Below are 6,848 nucleotides of genomic sequence, written 5' to 3'. Positions count from 1 at the left end.
CAACTTAGAAACGTCGAAACTTAGAAAGTCATAACTTAGAACAGTCATAACTTAGAAACCTCGAAAAAAATCCACGTAACATAGAACTGTCATAAGTTAGAACGGTCATAACTTAGAAACACACAACGCAGAATCACAACAACTTAGAAACGTCGTAACTAGAAAAGTCATAACTTAGAAACCTCGAAAAAAATCCACGTAACTTAGAACTATCGTAAGTCAGTACGATTATAACTTAGAAACACGTAACTTAGAAACATACAACGCAGAATCACAACAAATTAGAAACGTCGTAACTTAGAAAGTCATAATTTAGAACAGTCGGATTTTAAAAACCTCGAAAAAAAAACCACGTAACTTAGAACTGTCATAAGTTAGAACGATCATAACCTAGAAACACACAAAGCAGAATCACAACTTAGAAACGTCGTAACCTAGAAAGTCGTAACTTAGAACTAACACCGACACCAGCGCCGCGCGGAGTGGTGGATCACGCCTGCGCAGTGGTGACAGATTATTTCCGCCCTTACGATCGGCATTCTCACGTTCCCATATACGCCCTAACCCTAATAGGGTAGTGTGGGAGTATCGTACCAGGTCTCTTTTGAAACATTCCAGAGCTTTTAAAGTAAACAGAACTGTGAGGGATCGCACCCTGTTGTTTGATCGGGAGGGTATTAGACCAGCGGCTGGGACCACCAACCCAGCATAGTCTCCGCCTCAGCCCCTCTACCGCACTTAGCTAACAACGAGAAGCAGCTGTCCATTATTAGAAATGCTCCTGATTATACAGGCTGAGTCTGAATTCGGCTGCAGGCTCTTCACTTGACTTGCGGTCGCAAGAGCTTCCCAGGATTGATACGGCTATACAACCCAGAAGCCAAGCTACTTCAATAAACACGTTGTTCAACTGCGACTTCAAAGGCTGTATTCCAGGCCTGTGAAGCACTTGGGACCGTATGTGTGTATGTATGTTTCACTTTGGAGAATCTGCAGCCAAAGTGTTCGTCGAACGCAGAACCAGCCTGTATAGTATCCACGGTGCTCGAGGGGTGATGGCAGCTCCACCAGTAACTAACAGCTGTGTTCTCGCAGCGGGCAGCAGGCCTCTACGAGCAGACCGGCCTCTGGCGACAGCTCTACACTCGAGAGTCACATCATTCCCCCCCCCCCAGCCATCAGGCGCCGCTGTGACCTCGCAGTCTTGCCACACAGTCCGCTCGGGCGACCAGCGGCCAACGAAACATGTCCGAGAGACTCGAGACTCAACCTCGTTTTTTTTCTGTACCCGCATACGATCAGTCTAGAGACCGGAAAAATTCGCGAATATTCATTTCGGGATAGGCTAAAATACAAATAGTTATACCTCTGTGCTGCCTCAGCTATTGGCTCACAACTCACCTGGATGACGCTGGGCCAGTGAGAAATACCCAACCAGAGTTCTATCGAATCACATGCTGCTACGTTGGGACGTCTCACAAGACAGCAGCCAATGAGCGGGTGATATTTGACCGAGTTTACGTATAACTATGGAGTTCATCCTGAAGGTCATTGAACCCGCGAATTTTTCCGGTCCCTACTCATTAGACTTCAAAAAAGAATGCTTACTCTACCGATTGTTTCCTTATTTGAATACTGATACTAGAGACCAGAAATATGTGCAAGTACAGTGACTTCTAGGATAGACTCCACAGTTCTCTACATAAAAATTTCACATGTTCATTGGATACTTGGACACGTATATTTGGTTAAGAGTTTATTATTGCCTCCGATTCCTCCACATAAACTTTGGACCAATCGCGGAAGAAGTGCAGAGATATAAGTGTTTGGATTTTAGCCTGTCATTAAATAAAGCTGACTGGAATGATACATTTTTGCTCCTTTCGTTTCACTAGAAGGATAATTACTATTTACAGGTGTAAACAGACGACAGTCTTTCACAGTAACACGAAAAATTTCGAGAGTTGCTGCGGAAAACAGGGTTTATTTTAAAAAAAATAATAATATTTCTTGTGCATATAGTTTCGGCGAATGTACGAGGGGTTGTTGCCAATCTGAAATACTTCACAGAGCATTTCTTCAAGTGGCTCGCTCTAACTCGACTGTGGAGGAAAGTTGAAGCATGTTTTTTTTTTATCCTTTGCTACAAGCTAATACAACTTATGGCAATACTTTTTATTTCTAGCCTCTAGAGACAGACGACGAAGGCAGCGGCCCCAATATTTTCAGCTGCGAAACTTTTTTAATCAGAGCCTTCCGTTCGGACGCTCGATTGTTTATCGAGGGAATTCGTCTTTCTCGCTCTCTGCTTCTTTGTGACACTCCCTCCCCCTCTGTGGGGGTGTTCAACCCTCCCCCCGGTTATTTGTGAACCACCCCCTTCTACTTCCCAGACAGGGACTTCCTAGCAGAGGGAGTTTTCCTGCTCTCTGGGTGACGTCAGGACTGCGATAATTTGACGAGATCACGCTAAAAACTTTCTGGGGCCGCCTCTAAATATTTTGTGCGCATTCGTCAATCCCAATGATTTATGTGCGAAGTTTATATTCACAAAACTGGCATAATAGAGATGATTATTATTGCAATCAATAACTAAAGACCGGAAAAATTCGCGGATTCCTTTCGAGACAGGCTGGAATCCAAACTCGTTTAGCTTAATGCTGCGTCAGTGATTGGACCGCAATTTACCTGAAGGACTCTGAGCCAATGGCAAACACTCAACAAAAGAAGTATAGAATCATAAGAATCTCAGTAAACAGGTGTCCCGAGTCGGTAGCCAATCACCAGGTGATAGTTGCCCGAGTACATAGAGAATCGTGTAGTCTATCCTAGTGGTCATTGAAACCGCGAATTTTTCCAGTCCCTATCAATAACTAAGAATTTAGTGTTCACCACGATGTTATTATGTTGCCATGGCTAAAAACGTGGCATGTCATTATGAGGGATTTGAAGTACATGCTTTTAAGAATAGCGACATATATTAACAGTTTATGAACGTAAAATATACCTAGAAGCATTAACTGTTTTTCACGAAAATACTTCGATACTACTGGCTGTGTTAAAACACAGCCTCTGTGTCTGTGTTTCATGATTCATTGAGTTCATTCCAGGTACGTCACGGCGGTCGCTTGGTATGACCTTGACCTTAAAATTTTGCCAGAAATGGCCCAAAAAGACTCAATATTGCCACAATTCGCCAACAATTCGCCAAAATTCACCATTAGTATGTCATGACCGCCATTTTAAATTCGATGTAACCGTTGCAATAATCTTTACGATTGCATCTGGAAAAGCCGTAATTATTATCAGAAAATATTGGGTAAAAATTAAACTTTATAAAAATATAATAAAATTTTAATAAAAAATTTCGCTATTTTGAAAATATGGAGTCATGTCCGCCATCTTGAAAATGCGTAGTTATTATCCAAACAATACGAAAAAAGTTTTTTATATTTATTAAAAAAATTAATACATTTTTAATAAAATCTTAATAAAAACGCAGTTACGTCATGAAGCTAGGTTTGAGCTAGGTGAGAGCGAAAAATGGCAATGGATCCTTTCCATATGATGGCTACTAGCAGACTGATCTCCCACCACTTATATCTATGCTTATATTACGACAGCTAGTATGACATTACGTCCGCCATCATGTTTTTCGTCCGGTGAAGGCCGCCATCTTGGATTATGACATCACTGCCACAATAATGTTTAGTATGCTGGAGGTAACCATCTTGAATTATGATGTCACGTACACCATCTTGTTTTAGTCTGCTGGACGTCCTAAAAACTGAAACGATGGCGAATTTGGGGAAATTTTGAGTACTTTTTGGTAATTTTTGAAGGTCAAGGTCGAAGGTCAAGGCATTCAAAGATGGCTTCAGTGACGTCACAATCTAAAATGGTGGTCGAGACTCCTCAGCTTCTCACTCCTACTCCTGGAGCTGGACCTACAGTTATATACTAATGGGCAACGCAGTTGAGTAATTGTTGTAGACAGGAAAACTTTCGCGGAGTCATTTAGTGATTGGTAAAATTCAAGCTCTCTGCTTCTGCTGTTGGTTTACTGTTAGTCTGGAGGAGTCGCAACCAACGAGAGAATAACAATCAAAGAAATGTATGAAGAATCACAAGTCACCCAGTTGAGACGCCTCGCAAGTCAGCAGCCAATGAACAGGCGACGTTTGCCCGAGGGTCCAGAGGATAGTGGAGTCCATCCTGGAGGTCATTGAACACGCGAAATTTTCCCAATCCCTAGCAAGTGTTAAAATAATCAGCCAATACACAGAATACATTTGTCCGAGTATGTAGACAAATGTGGAGTCCATCCTAGAGGTTTTTAGCCTCTAGATTTTTTCATTCACTTGCTGAAGGCCATGCAGGAATCATAGTAAAAATAATAGGTGCATTGACTAGAGACAGAAAAAATTCGCGGGTTCAATGACCTCCAGGATAGACTCCAATAGCCTCTACACACTCGGGCAAATGCCAACTGTTCATTGGCTGGTGACATGTGAGTCGTCTCGACTGGGTGGCCTGTGATTCGACACTTCTATGAGTGAGGGTCTCTAATTGGCCCTCAGTCCTCCAGATTAACTGTGGAGCAATGACAGAAGCAGCACTATGGTACAATTATTTGAATTTTAGCATAACACGAAAATGAACCCGCGAATTTTTCAGGTCTCTAGCAATGGCAGACTTCCGTTTACTAGCGCTGCGCTCCGCAACTTACTGTAGGTACCTTTTGCCGCATAATCGTGTGAAGCAAAACTCCTGCCTTTAACTTTTACCTTTTATTCCTCTGACTTGGAACCGGGTAGCGCGAGGGACACGCCTGCCAACCGGTAATTACAGGGCGAGAGGGGAAAAAGACGGAGTTCCGGCTTTGTTCTCGCGCGGGCGTGAAGTGTGACGGCCTGCCGACTACACAGCGCGCGGCTGACTGCGTCCGGCGCTCGGCGCCGTCTCTGTTCGCCGGCCAGCACCTCCGAGAAGGGACCGGGAAACTTCGCGGGTTCATTTTCGTGTTATGCTAAAATTCAAATAATTATACCTTAGTGCTGCTTCTGTCATTGGTTCACTGTTAATCTGGAGGACTGTGGGCCAATCAGAGACCCTCACTCATAGAAGTGTCGAATCACAGGCCACCCAGTCGAGACGACTCACAAGTCAGCAGCTAATGAACAGTTGGCATTTGCCCGAGTGTGTAGAGGCTATTGGAGTCTATCCTGGAGGTCATTGAACGCGCGAATTTTTCCGGTCTCTACACAAATAACGCAAGTTCATTGGCTGCCGACTTGTAAGTCGTCTCAGCTGGTTTGTCCGTGATTCAATCCTTCTATGGTTGAGAGTTTATAACTGGTTGAGATTCGTCCAGATTAACAGTAAGCCAATAGAAAAATCATCTAAAAAGTATATGTATTTTAATTTTAGCCTATCACTGAATGGATCCGCGAATTTTCCCGGTCTCTAGAAATAAATCCACGAGTTTTTTTCCCCCTCCGTCTATAGTTAGCAACTCGTCGTAACCGGCGACCTTGGGCGTCACGTCGCTCGTCAGCCGCCTCCTTAATTACAGCCTTCCTTCCCTGCCGCGACGGGCGGCGTGGGACTCGAACCAGCGACCCGGAACCGCGACCTTGCAGCTGCCCGCGCCAAGGTCTCGTGGCGTCCTCCTGAGTCCCAGCATGCACCGCGGCTCACGTGCTGACTGAGACTGTCTCCAGGCTGCACTCCTAGCACCGCGCACTGTCAGACATGCTCACCTTCAGTTCACGAACAACACTGGTTACTAGCGGCAGGCATTTTTCGTGGAAAAAATCTGAACGCATAATAGATAGAGACCCGTAAAATTCGCGGATTCATTTCGTGAAATGCTACACTTCAAATAATTATACCTTAGTCCTGCTTCTGCCGCTGGTTCACTGTTAATCTGGAGTAATGATACCAATTAGAGATCCTCACTCGTAGAAGTGTCGAATCACAGGCTACCCAGTCGAGACGACTCACAAGTCAACAGCTAATGAGCAGTTGGCATTTGCCCGAGTGTGTAGAGTATAGTGGAGTCTATCCTGGAGGTCATTGAACCCGCGAATTTTTACGGTCTCTAGAAATAAACAATGAAGTACACAATGGAGGTTGGCACTGGAGGTTCACGATTGGAACAAACATAGGCGACGAAAAACCTGTAAGTAAAGAGTTTTACGGTTGTCTGATTCTCTACTTGACTATTCCTTTCCCTTTCGACAGATGACCCCACCACTGGGAGTTACTCTCAACTCTCACTACCGGCTATGATGAAGTCTCAGTTGACTGTCTGAGTGACGTCAGCATCCAGCTGAGGTACATTCGCCGGCGACCTTTGCTTGGTGTGGAGGCTGCCAGGGGCGCACTTTCCCCGTCATCCTTGTAGCCAGTGCTGGCCGGCGCCCTAGGGCACAGGCGTCTTCGACGCGTCTCCCGACCACGGCACTCTGCGCCTAGTCAGCCCTGAACCATCTAGCCTGGCCCCGACACACCTAGCCTGGCTCTGGTCCACCTAGCCTGGCCCCGACACACCTAGCCTGGCTCTGGTCCACCTAGGCTGGCCCTGACCCACCTAGCCTGGCCCCGACACACCTAGCCTGGCTCTGGTCCACCTAGGCTGGCCCTGACCCACCTAGCCTGGCCCCGACACACCTAGCCTGGCTCTGGTCCACCTAGCCTGGCCCTGATTCATCTAGCCTGGCCCCGACACACCTAGCGTAGCTCTGGTCCACCTAGCCTGGCCTTGACCCATCTATCCTGGCCCCGACACACCTAGCCTGGCTCTGGACCACCTAGCCTGGCCCTGACCCACCTAGCCTGGCCCC

The 6,848-nt window shown here is 45.9% G+C and overlaps 1 protein-coding gene across 5 annotated transcripts in view; it reads right to left on the bottom strand.

The window, feature by feature from the left end:
- The window catches only part of LOC134532126 (serine/arginine repetitive matrix protein 2), a 279,404-nt gene that overhangs the window by 263,586 nt on the left and 8,970 nt on the right, over positions 1-6,848 (bottom strand). The gene's annotated exons all lie outside the window — the stretch shown is intronic.

Source organism: Bacillus rossius, chromosome 5, assembly GCF_032445375.1.
Source record: "Bacillus rossius redtenbacheri isolate Brsri chromosome 5, Brsri_v3, whole genome shotgun sequence".
In the NCBI taxonomy this organism is placed as follows: domain Eukaryota; kingdom Metazoa; phylum Arthropoda; class Insecta; order Phasmatodea; family Bacillidae; genus Bacillus; species Bacillus rossius.
This window is presented reverse-complemented; position numbering and strand designations above follow the sequence as displayed.